This window comes from Scylla paramamosain, chromosome 1 (assembly GCF_035594125.1).
Source record: "Scylla paramamosain isolate STU-SP2022 chromosome 1, ASM3559412v1, whole genome shotgun sequence".
Lineage (NCBI taxonomy): Eukaryota > Metazoa > Arthropoda > Malacostraca > Decapoda > Portunidae > Scylla > Scylla paramamosain.
The window spans coordinates 27,013,521-27,028,520 of record NC_087151.1 but is presented as its reverse complement, the minus strand read 5'-3'; positions in this window follow the sequence as shown (position 1 = coordinate 27,028,520).

Here is a 15,000-nt window from a genome sequence, read left to right as displayed (position 1 = left end):
TGGAAGGAAGGAGGCTGCGGGAGAAGAGTCACATACTACTACTGGGAGTGGGGGAGAGAGAGAGAGAGAGAAGAGAGAGAGAGAGAGAGAGAGAGAGAGAGAGAGAGAGAGAGAGGGAGAGGGAGGGAGAGAGGGAGAGAGATGCATTTGTGATGAAGTAATGGAGGGTGTGTCTTTCATCAGGTCTCTCTCTCTCTCTCTCTCTCTCTCTCTCTCTCTCTCTCTCTCTCTCTCTCTCTCTCTCTCTCTCTCTCTCTCTCTCTCTCTCTCTCTCTCTCTCTCTCTCTCATATGTGACAGAATGCTACAATACTCTTACGTGTGTCGACTTGCCTCGCCTTAAAGTTTTATTGGTAATGATTATTCTCTCTCTCTCTCTCCTCTCTCTCTCTCTCTCCTACCTCTCTCTCTCTCCTCTCTCTCCTCTCTCACTCTCTCTCCTCTCTCTCTCTCTCTCAGAAAAAAAGTGTGCTATACAGAATTTCAGTTTTTGTTGTCGTTTTTCCAATTACCTTGCAGAATTTTCCTTTATATTTTTCGTCGTTTCATCTTACCGAGTCGTTTTCAGGTTAACATGAGACTTGGGTACTCTGCTGTGCTCTCTTTGCTTCCCGCCATCAAAAGACACCAGGAAAAGAATGTCGCTACCTGAATATTCCGACTGTTTGAAGTGTATGTTTTTTTCTTTTAAGTCTTAGTCTATATTTAGCGCAACTCATCATCACGCAGTCCAGGCTCCGTAGTTTTCATGTTTTTCCAGTGTATTAGTTGTGTTTTTTTGTGTTTTGTTGACGGTTTTTTGCTTCTAAGTGATGGTGGTGCTCTAGTTTATCTGTGGACCTTGGAAACGTTATTTTAGTGTTCATGTGAAACTCCTTAGCTGTTGATGATAACTTGGTAGGTTTTTGTTTAATTTAATCTCGCACGCGATTCAATAATGGCGCTTGTTCCTTACTTTAATTCACACAGGTTAATAATGACACTTCCCTGTTTAATCCTAGACAACGCATTAGTGACGCTCGTTAATGAATTTAATCTCATATATTTCAGTAAGGAGTCTTGTTACTTAATATAACCGTAGACAGTTTCAGTAAATACACATGTTACTTATTATGATCCGTGGAATTCAGTAATGACGCTTGCTTTTTAATTTAATCACAGGCTATTTAGTAATGGCACTCATTGCTAAATTTAACCAGAGACAATTTCAATAAGGCAGAAGTACAATTTCAGGCAGTAAAAAGAGGAAAAAAAAAAGAAAAAAAAAACCGATCACTTCCTTTGATGTAAATGGTATATTTTTTAAATCATACTATAAACTTGTTCTAGGTAATTCTATTTGGCATAAAGAGAAGCCTTAGTGATCAAAGCATTACATGTGTCTACTGATGAGTTAGAACAAGTGTGAGAAGACCTTCTGACTCCAGGGTAGAGGAATCCTTAGCCGTGCTGACGGAAATTTCAACTTTTCTTGTTTTCCCTTCTTGATGACGGAGGTGTTCAGGAGTCGTTAACACCACGCAGGCGCACGAGATGGTGGTGTGTTATTCATGAAATGTGTGTGACGTGTTGTAATCCATTATTTAGGATAGTTAGTCTGTTCTATTGAAGGAATTTGAGTCTAGCTAGGTATCATAGTGAATCAGTTTTAGTTTTCCCCTATCATATTACATCATGCAGGCAGTCAGACAGTCAGTTGCTCAGTCAGGCAGTCAGTTAATCAGGCAGCAAGTTACTCAGTTAAGCAGTTGGGCGGTCAGGCAGTTAGTCAGTCAGTTAAGCATATAATCAGTCGTTCAGTATTTTAGGTAGTTAGCCAGTCAGTCAGTCAGTCAGTCAGTTAGGCAGTTAATTAGGCAGTTGTAAAGTTAGGTAGTTCTGCATTCAGTCAGTCAGCCAGTGGGTCAGTCAGTTCGTTCCCCTTTTTATTTGTTTATTTATTTTCATTATCATTTTTACATAAACTGAATTGATGAAAGATAAAATTTACTCATTCTCCTTTGTGACATCCGTGACTAAGTTTGACCCGCCTTTGTTCTCCCTTAGCTGACACCTTGACTAAACTTCCTTGCACGTTCTTTGTCAGCGTGTGTGGCGCATCATCCTCAGTTAAGTAGTGTTTCAGCGTGAGTGGCAGCCCAAAACTTTTTACCAGCCTGTCCTCAGTTTTCCCATTTTTTTTTTCTCTTCTTCTCTAGAGTTATTTTAGCACCGAGTTTTGCATTCCGGTTAAAAAAAAAAATGAAAAAAAAAGAAATGTCAGGTTCAGAACTTTATACTCGCGTGTTGTTTAAAAGTTTTGCAGGTTGTATTTTGTAAGTATTTAAGTTGTGTTAATATCGTCGTGCCGAGCTGAGTGAACCCTCTTGTGTTAAGCAGCGGCGGTGACCTGAGTTACTTTGTGATTTTAAGATTTTCAAGTCAGTTAGTCGTTCAGATAGTCGGCAGGTTAGGTAGTCAGTTAATTAGTTAGACGGAAATGCGCTGTGTTAGTCAGTCAGGCAGCCACTGAGTCAGTCAGTCAGTCAGGCAAGCAGTTAATTAAGGAGTCAGTCAGTGTATCAATTAACCATTCATTCATTCATTCATTCAATCAGTCAGTCAGTCAGTCAGTGAGTCACTCATTTAGGGAGATGGTCAGTTAGTCAATGAATCAGTCATTTAGGCAGTTAATCAATTAGTCAGCAGGGTCTTCAGTCATTTTCTATATGGCAAGTTTCCTTCACTTCTACTACATTGCTTGGTTCACGTGGTGTTTGCATTTATATACAAGAGTATCTTTGTTAACAAGAGCAAGTCATTTTCAGAATATGTACACAGGTGGTTACGGTTTGGTATATACGTGCAGGGCAAGGTGCACACTGTGAATTATAGTGTGCAGGCGATGACGGTGTGGGAATGCCTGTGTGTGTGTGTCTGTGTGTGTGCAGTGAGGTGAAGAGATGTCAGGTAAAGTCTGTCTGTCTCGTGCGTGGATTGTGGTGTTGTGGTGCAGTGTGGTGATGTTCTTCATGGTGTGGTAATGTGTGGTGGTGACCTTAGAGTGTGGTGTTATAGTGTGGTTCAGTGTCGTGATGTTCTTGGCGGTGTGGTGATGAATGATGGTGCATACTTTGATAGCATTGATTCCGGGACAGATGTGGTTTGAATGTAGCTGAATGTGGTGGCGTTCCTCACATTCTCCGCCTCCACCACAGACTCAAAAGGCGGGGGAATGTTGAGGTGATGGTGACATGTGGTAGTGGTGGTGGTGGTGGTGGTGGAGTGGTGGTGGTGTGGGCAATACCTGCATATAATTCAGGTGCGAAGTGTTTGCCTGAATACTTAGGAATCAAATCATGGGAGTGGAGCAGGTCTGTCAAGGCGAAGGAATAAATGAGGGTACAGTTTTAATGCAAGGCAAACAGTGGAGGCAGAGTGGGTGGCCGCAGGGAGGGAAGGCAACGGTGTATGTATGTATGTATGTATATATGTATGTATGTATGTATGTAGAGGGAACGTCTCCTGAAAACCTGTTCCGTGTTTTTTGTTTTACTTTTTTTTTATTTTGTCTCGAGATGATTAAATATGTTAAATAATTTCCCTTTTAAATTATTATTATTATTATTTTTTTTTTTTTATGAGGGGATAAAATAAAAATGTCTCAAATAATAAGCTGGCACATTTACTTATTTGGGTTTTATGATTCTCTCTCTCTCTCTCTCTCTCTCTCTCTCTCTCTCTCTCTCTCTCTCTCTCTCTCTCTCTCTCTCTCTCTCTCTCTCTCTCTCTCTCTCTCTCTCTAAAAAGGTACACACACACACACACACACACACACACACACACACACACACACACACACACACACACACACACACACACACACACAACTATGACCTTTTCTTACATAGATTTAATTATTCCATACTTTTTACTCACTTGCAGAGGTATGAAAAAAAAAAGAAAAAAGAATAGTGCATTTACTTGTTCTAATTCTTTTACTCTTGCTTAGGTTTATTTAATGGAGTCGTATTTAACACATTTTTTTTATTGCATTTGTTTAATATTCCTCGACGTCTATTCAAGAAGCAAGCATTTCCTTTCATGGCATCATTATCGGGCTACCACATTCACTACTTATCTTAATTCTCACTGTAGCATAACTTTCTTCAATAGAGGTTGTATTTAACGTGTATTTTCTCGGAATCTGTTGAAAATTCCTTGACTTTTCTCCGTTTGTTGTCGAGAGAAGGAGGCATTTCCGTTCATGGCATCATTATTAAGGCAGAGAAACGAGTGGACGGAGGTGAATAAAGACGTACTAGTGTAGCGCTAGGATGAGGCGACCTTTGGCAATCCAGCAACGGCGACACACAATGGGAAGACTCTGCCGAACCTCCCGTTGAGTTGAATGCTTGGGTCTCCAGAATTAGAAGCAGAATATTGTGCTGCTCTGGGGAACGTTTAGCCGCTGCGGGACTTCACACAGCGGCGCTCAAAGTCCTCAGCTATCCACATTTACATCGCACTGTGTTCGGATGTAGTTTGTGCACGCAACGCTGAAAAAAAATAAAAAAATAAAATAATGCGGAAAATTTAAAGTTCATGGTTATTATTCTGTCTTGCGTATCTATCCACTTGTATCCACTTCACACTGCGTTACGAAATACACACTCGTATCTCGTGTTGCGAGTGCGGTAAAAAAAGATAGGAAAGTCCTTCATGTGTTGACGTGGCTTAAGTATAGAATTATTATTATTATTATTTTTTTTTTATACATTCATAGATTCCAGTCACTGCTTTGTTATATCTTTTTTATTTCAGTGGATTTTATTTCATGTCCAGCTTTTGTACACTGGTGTAGAGTAAAGCAAGGAAGGTCTCTAACTTTATTCACGGTTACTGTTGTTGTTGTTGTTATTATTATTATTATTATTATTATTATTATTATTATTATTGTTGTTGTTGTTGTTGTTGTTGTTGTTGTTATTATTATTGTTATTATTATGATGCTCTAGTGTATATAACTGTTGGCATTTTTATTATTAAACTTATCTTGTTGGTGACGAATGCTTGTTGAAATCTTGTGTAAGGAACGCGGTAAAAAAAAAAAAAAAAGTTGGAAAACTGTATATTTGCTTCGAAGTCTAGAATATGGAGTTGTTTTTAACCCTTTAATCATAAGTTCAAATTGTAGTTTTGTTATTTTTTCATATCTCGTAGCTTTGATGTCGAGCCTTTGTGTTGTTGGTGCAGGACTAAATCATGGAGGGTCCCTAACAGTATTCATAGATTCTAATTATTGGTTTATTATTCTTTATTATATCTGTTTGATGTTTTCTATCATTATCGAGTTGTTTATTGTTGGAAGCTGATGGCGGATGCTTCTTGAAACTCTTGCGAAAGGAACGCGGTAAAAAAGGAAGGAAAAATGTATATCTATTTGAAAGTCTAAATTGTGGAGCATTCTTTCTTGCAACCATAAATTCTGATACTTGTTTTGTTGTGCTCTCGTATGTCCAGGTGGCGTTTTGTTGTGCTCTCGTATGTCCAGGTGGCGTTTAGTCTTTGTTGATGCAAGAGTAGATTATTGAAGATCTCTTAATGTATTCTTGGATTCTAATTCCTAGTTGAGTTTGGCTTATTGTGTCTAATCAAAGTAGTGACATGTATACTATTTGTCTTACTGGAAGTTGAAAACGAATACTTCTTGAAATCTTGTGTAAAAGAAAACGTGGTAAAAAAAGGAAGGAAAAAGTTTACATGTATTTGGAAGTCTTAATTATGGAGGGGTTTTCCTACACCTACGTATTCTAATTGTGTCTTTATAATGTCTCTTGATGTCGAAATGGCTGCGTTTCTGTCTAGTCTTCGTCTTATTGGTGCAAGAAAAGCATGGGGATCCGTGATTATGTTCATAACTTAAATTTTTTGTGTTAATATATTAGCTGAGTGGCTTGTACATTATCTGGTTTATTTTGCTGTTGGAGGTGAATGACGAATACTTTGATGATGAATACTTCTCGAAACTTGTGTAAGGAATGCGGTATGAAAGATAGGAAAAGGTTACGTATACTTCCTCCCAAGGCTAAGACGTAGAGGTTTCTTAACTACGTATATTCACAAACTCCAACTGCTGCCTTTTTATGTAATTTTGCATTTAATGGTTTTTCATGTCTAATCTTTGCCTCATTGCCAAAGACTAAAGCAGGGAGGAGCACTAATTAACTACATTCATGGGTTCCAGTTGAGGCAGTATTATCTCTCATTGTATCTCATTGGGCCTTTTATATGATCTGGTTTTTGTCTCTCCGTTGGAAGTTGATGATGAACGCTGGTTGAACCTTTCGCCTCCAGACATCTGCACCCACCCATAATTAGAATAACAAATTATCGTTTTTATCTGATTATCCCGATGAAGACGTTGTTGTGGATTTACTGCAGGCGATCCAGACGCTCAGATGAGAGGATAACAAGATGATGCGTTGTGTTCTTAATGAGTGTTTTTTTTGCTTTCCCTTTTTATCTGGCGATCTCATAACACAACTTTTGACTTTGTATGTAAAAGATGCTTTTATAATTGCATAAGAACTTCTAAGAGGAACGTCCGGAATAGAAGCACTCGTGGCAGTGATTCTAGCAGTGGTTCTAAGAATCTTTATTAATATAGTCCCTATTTTAAAAAAAATTTCTTTTGACACGGCGATTCTAAGTAATTTATAAATCTGAATAACTTTTTTTTTTTACTTTTTTATTTTATTTCTACCAGATAATCTTATGTCCATCTGAATATTCCCCTCGCTCCCTTTCCTTTAACATTTTCATTTTAAAACACCGATTATTGTCTTTTTCACTCGCAGCTAGTTTTTTGTGCTTTTCCTCAACACTTACTGCTCTATATAGCGGGTGGACGTCACTCAAACACCGGCGGCTGCGTGTGTGTCCCATGAAACGGCCATTCCCAGACGCACTATTGAACTGCGTTGTAATGATAGATTGTATGGCAGGTTATTACGGCGGGAGTGATGGAAGGTGTTATCAGGAGCCGCTTTTCTTTAACGCTGTGAGCCGCTTGACACCTTCCCACCAGACCAGGACGTGAGGGAAGGGAGATTAGTGTCAGGTCCCGTGTGACTGAACGGCAGCAGGGGCACAGGTGACCAGGAAGGAGAATACTGAAGGTGAAGGGAATGCAGGTGTAGGTGTGAAAGTCCCTGTTAGTGTGTTATTTGTGTGTGTGTTGGGAGTGGTGGTAGTGGTGGTAGTGTTGTTGTTGTTGTTGTTGTTCTTCTTCTTTTCTTGGTGGAGGTGTTGGTGGTGGTGATTATGGTGGTGGTAGTGATCTTGTTGTCGTTGTTGTTGTTGTTGTTGTTTTTTGTTGTTACTGTTGTTTCTGTCGTTATCACTACTACTGCAGTTATCGTAATCATCATCATCAGCATCAAAGAACAACAGAGACCGCTGGCAAGGATCACGTGAACTTCAGCCACTGTGTTTATACCTCCGTGAGCCTCCCATGGGCTTTCCTTTGGTGCTGCGTCACGTGCTACACCTCCGCTGTGCTGCTCGCGTGGGACTCACAACACGAAGCAAGCCTGTCACTGATGCAAGATTATGGGCCAGTATAGCTTGAAAAAAGGAAAAAAAGTATAAATGTCTTGCTGAGGTGTAGTTATAATCGGAAATCCAGTAACATGCCTTACTGATTAACATTGTTTACCGTTTTCACTTAATTTAAAGTTGTAATTTATTTGTATAAGTTTTCATTTACTTATCATTATTGTTATTATTTATAAGAAGATTATCAGCAGACCACATGACTTTAGATTATCGACGACGCAACGCGGTAGACTTGTGCCCTTGACTTTCCCTCCAACTCCCACCACAAACGGAAAATCCGTACAGTGTGCGGCGCAGTTCACTGTACAACGCAATCACCACCACCACCACCACCACCACCACCACCAACACAACCGCTACCACGTGACCATCTGTCCTCGCAACGGATAAGGCCTTTCTTTACTGCTTTGCTAACTCGTATTACCGTATCAGTCTTGCCTTGGGTATTTGCCGCGTGAAAACCAAGGACACGGACAGTAATGACATCAGAGGTGCCACAGTTCATCTTCTGACTCACTGAAGTGACTGTAAGGGAGAATACATACAAGAGAAGAAAACACACGCTATGCCACCACCTGTCTGGCACACTAACCACCACGACATCTTCAATATTCAGAAACGCTTTGCTCTCTCACCACGATTCTTTTCCAAGGCAACAGAGATGACTACACGGGTTGTCAAGACTATTTCTTCCTTTAATAATATAGAAATCTTGTTAATCTGTCATTGGAACCATAAGAACGCCTTTAAAAGCCCGTGTAACTTTAACTACAGCCTTTTTGAACGTAGTGAAGACGCGGCGCAGAAGTGTTTTAGAATATGCTCCCAAAGGCGGCAAGGTCCAAGATGCATGCGGAGGATGAACGTGAGTGGGAGAAGTCAAAATAGAGGCAGTGTTAAGAGTACAATTGAAATTCCTTTCCTATCAGGAGGAGTGTTGACATAAGAAAGAAACCCAACTCTTTTAAGCGGGGACGTTCTGTTTACACTCCTTATTAGGAAAATGTAGGACTGTTTTGTGAGTGAGAGAAGTGGTTAATTATGCTGAGACAGAGAGAGAGAGAGAGAGAGAGAGAGAGAGAGAGAGAGAGAGAGAGAGAGAGAGAGAGAGAGAGAGAGAGAGAGAGAGAGAGAGAGAGAGAAGGAAAAAGAAGTAAGGGTTTAATTAATGTGAGTGGGAGATGCTATTAAATGTGCGCCCAGAGAGAGAGAGAGAGAGAGAGAGAGAGAGAGAGAGAGAGAGAGAGAGAGAGAGAGAGAGAGAGAGAGAGAGAGAATAGGGATTTATTTATTTATTTATTTTTTTTTTTTTTTGTACCAAGTTAATCATCGCATCCAAACGGGAGAGGATGATAGGGGCAGCTCGGCACAACTATATTTACATCCCTGGCTGGCTGCAGAGAAAGCTCCCTCCCTCAATGACGTCACAATGGAGGGGCTGAGGAACCCGGCATAACACACGGCGATCGGGGAGATTAAGTCGTGTTCGGCTTGTTACAAAACCCACGGAAGTGAAGCGTGTGTTTGTTGTTCTAGAGAGAATGGAAGAATGGGGGAGGGGGAGGGAGAGAGAAAAAAAAAGAGTGAAGTGGAAGAAAGAAGGAGATAAAGTAGCGTAGGTTTTGATGAAGTAAAAAAAAAAAAGGAAAGGTAGAAATGAAAGAAAGAAGGAATAAAAGAAGTGGCAGATCTTGATGGAATTAAAAAAAGAAAAAAAAGAGAAAAAAAGAGAGAGAGAGAAATACAATGAAGAAGGAAGGAAGGTAACGGTAGATTGTAATGCAGCCAGGAAAAAGAAAGAGACAGAAATGGAAGAAAGAAGGAAGAAAATATATAGCGGCAGGTTTTGATGGAGTCAGAGCTCACCTGCAGGAATCCTCCAGGTAACGTGACCGACACTGGGGGAAAGAGGGAGAGGGAGAGGGAGAGGGAGAGGGAGAGAGGCAGTGTGGGTTGATCTGTCTGGAGGAACTGTCTTGTTGTAAACGACGGGACGGGAACAGCTGCTTTGTGTGTGACGCTTAGCTCTTGTTTTTTGTTTTCCTTTTTATTTCAGTTTTTTATTTGTCTTTCTTTTTTCAATAATAGAGGAAGGTAGTAACTGTAAGGCAAATGAACTCTCGTATAACTATTCAAGACGGCTGGTAGATTAATAAAAGAGGAAAATGATACCACGATTCTTAGTATATGTAACAATAATAAAGGATCAGATAACGTGAAGATCCTTTGTATATGAAGCATTGGTAAGAGGTAAAATAATGTAAAGGTCCTAACAACATAAAACATTAATGAAAAAAAAAAAAATAATATGAAGATTCTCAGTTAGTATATGGAACATTGACAAAGAAAATGTATCCGCCTTCCATTCACTAACCGGCATTGATAAAAAGGTGAAATTAATATAAAGATTCTTGATACATGAAGGAAAAATGTATCCACCTTCCACTCACTGACCGATATATTTCACAACCATTACACTGCATCCGTCTGTCAGCAAACAAACAAACAAACAAACAGAACCCGGAAGCAAACATGAAATACGTCAAAACACATCAAATTATACACAACAGTCGGGGCAATCATCATCACTGACACACTGAAATCTCCTGAAGGGATGTGCGTGCCCTGAGCGGCTTGAAGTAGAGCATTCCACCGGCTGTCCATTGCAGTCTTGCCATAAGAGTGCTTACTGAACCTCCTCCGTCAATGTCTAGCCTGCAGCGTCTCGTGTTTCCTCTGCGTGCAGCGGCGAGGACTCCTGTGCCGTGGCGGTGCTCTATCCTCGGCGCCACACGGAAATCTGAGCCAGGCCGGGACAGTCAAGGCTCTCCCGCGTCTCCTCGGCAAACAGAAACTCGCTTCCCTTGATGTATGCGCGCGTTAATGAAAGGCTCACGTTACCAGAATTGAACTTCACGGATTCTTTTTTCAGGTGTTTATTTTGTATAAATGATTAATGTTTGATTTGACTCCTTTTTCGTGCTTTGATCGTCCTTTGGTTAATATTCAGAATACTGTTGATTTTTTTTTTTTCATGGACACGTAAAATTAACTTGCTATTGTATCCTTTTTTTTTTTTTTCTGTGTGCATGAAAAAAAAAGACAAAATTAACTTCCTATTCTCTTCTTTTTTCTGTCTTTTCCAGGCTATATAACTATTCAAGAAACTAGTAAAAAAATATAAATGTCTGAAAAGTTGCAGGTTATTACGGGAAAAAAAAAAAGTCAAGCAGTGACTGGCGAGACTCTCAGTGCAAGGATGAGACTCCGGCGGTCCTTGTTTCGTGAGATTAGTTTCGGGTTTGCTGCTCCCAAGGTCAGACGAACGGTTGCCTCCACCGCGATAAATTTTTAGCCTGACGTGTTCCCAGGTTTGTGTAATTCAGCGGCTGCGGGTCGTTGCTCCCACTGCTAGAAATTTACAGCCTCGTTTTTACTTCTTTTATTTACTTTATTTTTTTTTTATCTTCACTGGTCAGGTTTTGATACCGCAGTGCTTGCTTGCTTGCTTTCGGTGATTTCTCCTTCAGGTAGCGCAGATTTCTAACCTTTGAACTTTTTTCTCTATGAGTTTAGCGGTGCAGTGACCTCAAGTCGTCACTCACTGTCTAAAAAAAGTAAAAAAGAATCAAGCTTGTTTTTTTTTTTTTTTTCCGCAGTATAGGGAACATAGTACCCTTTTCCCGGCCATTTCTTTCGCTGTAGATGAGGTCACACGTACCAGGGACACACCTCACGCATCTAAATCCCTGGAGCCTTGGTGTTGTGGACGTCCCTGTGACCGTAAGCGACGCGTCCTACAGGGGCACGACGCAGGACGGGCGGCGACACGCGATGCTCGGATAAAAGCAATTGCGAGTATTTTGCATGTCCTGAAACCACACCAAGATCAGGGTGTTGTCGCGGCCACAAGGCGAGGAATGCTTGTGTGTGTGTGTGTGTGTGTATGTGTGTGTGTGTGTGTGTGTGTGTGTGTGTGTTTCTTCTATTAGTGTCAAATCTTATCAGCAGACAGTCTTCTAACAAAACCACAAGAATGTAAAGATACTCAGCATATCCGGAAACTCAGGACTGAAAGACAAAAGCCGGACACAGTGAAGCAGCGGGGAGCGTGGCACGGTCCTCGACTTTCTGTGCCTGACTGTACTTACCATACACAGTTCACGTACATTTCTGAGCTTAATGACGGTGCTTGCTTAATCCTCAGCCGATCACGTCCACAAATTTCGTTTATCTATAGTGTTCCTTTATTGTTTTTCTATTATGTGTTTTAATTATTCCACTCATCTTTGCTTTCTTGCTTTTTTTCCTCTCTTTCTTTCTTTCTTGGTTAAAGGCAGGGCCGTGAAACAGGTAACCGTACAGAGACCGTGCACCCTTCGGCCATCCATCTATCTACCGGTAATGCTAACCCTCGCCGCCCCGACAACGCACATGATCTAGATACAAGAGGCAGCATGAAGAGTTCGTTCACATGTACCTGAACTGCCTGGTGTGTGTACGAGTATGTGTCCAGAGCCCGCCACAATCATGGACCGTATTTTGAAACACTTCTGCACCGCTTCTCCACTATTTTAAAGGCCTTTAGTTGAAGATACGCGGGTTTTTAAGGATGTTTTTAGGGTTCTAAAAACGATCCCTGCTTTATTAGAAGGAGAAACAGTCTTGAGAACACGGCTAATAATTTTTGTGGTGTTTGAAAATATTCGCGGTGAGAGAACAAAGCGTTTTTGAATATGGGCCCTACCAGACATAAGACAACATTAAAAGTTTGTTCACATCCTATGACTGAACTGCCTGGTGTGTGTGTGTGTGTGTCCAGGTATCCGGGAGAGGAATGTGGAATGTGAAAGTGTCGCCTCGTACTCCAGGTCGATTCCTCAGTGTGGCCCTCGTGACCTGCAGGTGCTTCTCTAGTCCTGGTCAGAACTCAAGGAACATTTTTCACTTCTACTGTGTTTTGTGTTTTTCTCTTAATCTCGCGTTCTCTGATCAGCTGGCACTCTTCATACGTTTCCTCTCAGCCTTGGGTAATCAGCTGAGCCTCCATACGTTTTTCTTCCGATCAGCTGACAGTCTTGTACGTTTTCTTTCAATGTGATGTCCTCTGATCAGGTGACATCTTCGATCCGTTTTCTCTCAGTCTTACGTTTTCTGATGTACCAATAATCTCCGTACGAAATTTTATAATTGACTTAGCAGAGGATTTAAGATGAAGAGAAATTTTTAAAGCTAGAGAAAAGAAGAGCAGTATGTTTCCTGGTTTCTCAATGTGACTGTTCGTATATACAACGCTTCACCTTAAGGGACTCACCATACTCTCGTTCACTAATGGTATGATGGTGGCTGGCTTTGTTTCGTCCTGCTTGGTAATGTGATGGTTAGTAGAGGATTCTGAGCCATTATGTGCTGTCAGGTAGTGTAGTTGTAGGTTAAGTAACGTAAGGTAATTGGAAGGTAATATTATGCCAGGTTTAGTCAGGTAAGGAAATATATGGCGGGATAGGATTGTTGTTATGTTAAGTAAGTTAAGGTTAAGTCAAGTCATGTCAGATAAGATTAGGTTTGGATAAGTTAGTTTATGTTAGGCTAATTAAGGCAAGGCAAGTCATAGTGAAGTAATGTTATGTTAGGTTAGGTCAGGCAAGCAAAGGAATGCAAAGTAAAGATTGTGTTGGGTAGGGTAAGGTAAAGTAAGGGCGCTTCTATCTAGAATAGGTCCGTTGTCAGTCTGTGTAGTGAGGTGCCTTAGTGGCGAGTCTCGTGTAATAGTGAAAAGATTACACACACACACACACACACACACACACACACACACACACACACACACACACACGTAATAACCTCCTCGTGTGTGTGTGTGTGTGTGTGTGTGTGTGTGTGTGTGTGTGTGTGTGTGTGTGTGTGTGTGTGTGCGTGCGTGCGTGCGTGTGCGTGCGTGCCTGCGTGTGTTTGATCGGCAAAGTCGCGGCATGTGGGGTCCTGAGGCTCTGAAACTATTCCCAACTCCAGTGGTGCAGCAAAGTTGGGTTCATGAAGTATCTCTTTAGCGAGGAATAATTCATTAGTAAAAATTGAATGCGCGCTTTTATGAATACGGGATTAATTTTAAGGTCAGTGACACGACCGCCGCAGCAAGGAAAGGTTGCCTGCTACTCCCACACAGCTCGGCCCCACGAGGACCACCGCCACTCACAGCTTCCCTCGCTCCTTCCACTTGAACATGAAGGGGTCAAGTTAATCTCACGTCACCACTTCCTCCCTCTCTTCCTCCTCCTCCTCCTCCTGCTGCTCTTCCTTGTCCTCTTTCTCCTCCTCCTGTTGTTGTTGTTGTTGTTGTTGTTGTTGTTGTTGTTGTTGTTGTTGTTGTTGTTGTTGTTGTTGTTGTTGTTGTTGTTGTTGTTGTTGTTGTTGTTGTTGTTGTTGTTGTTGTTGTTGTTGTTGTTGTTGTTGTTGTTGTTGTTGTTGTTGTTGTTGTTGTTGTTGTTGTTGTTGTTGTTGTTGTTGTTGTTGTTGTTGTTGTTGTTGTTGTTGTTGTTGTTGTTGTTGTTGTTGTTGTTGTTGTTGTTGTTGTTGTTGTTGTTGTTGTTGTTGTTGTTGTTGTTGTTGTTGTTGTTGTTGTTGTTGTTGTTGTTGTTGTTGTTGTTGTTGTTGTTGTTGTTGTTGTTGTTGTTGTTGTTGTTGTTGTTGTTGTTGTTGTTGTTGTTGTTGTTGTTGTTGTTGTTGTTGTTGTTGTTGTTGTTGTTGTTGTTGTTGTTGTTGTTGTTGTTGTTGTTGTTGTTGTTGTTGTTGTTGTTGTTGTTGTTGTTGTTGTTGTTGTTGTTGTTGTTGTTGTTGTTGTTGTTGTTGTTGTTGTTGTTGTTGTTGTTGTTGTCCTCATCATCATTTTTGTCTTCTTCCCTTTCAGTCATAAATCTTAGTAACATGCCACACTAGCTTCCTCTGTGCTTCTATTCCCTCAATCTTCCTCTTTCTGGTTTGCTGACTCTCCTTACAAGACCTGACGGGTGATACATTCCAGACACAGAAGACTTGAAATTGTGAAAAAAAAAAGAAAAAGAAAAAAAACGAAACAGTCGAAGAAAGTATAGTACATTACTCTACTGTTGCCTGTGACAGTACTTGAAAGAAATACTATCTAAATATCGTGCTTGCTTACAAAAATAAATGAAGACGAAGCAAGAAAATTAATAAGAAGAAAAAGACAAGAAAGAAGAAAGATGAAGTGATGGAGAAAACAGATATACCCGCCAACCACAAAAGACTGTAAGAAACAAGTCTAGTGAGGAGTAAAGCCAGCTGAATGACAGTATCGGGGAGGCAGACAGTAGCAGACAACGAACGTGCCCGTATTCTGAAACACTTCGCTCTCTCACCACGACTATTTTCAAAGGCCACAGAG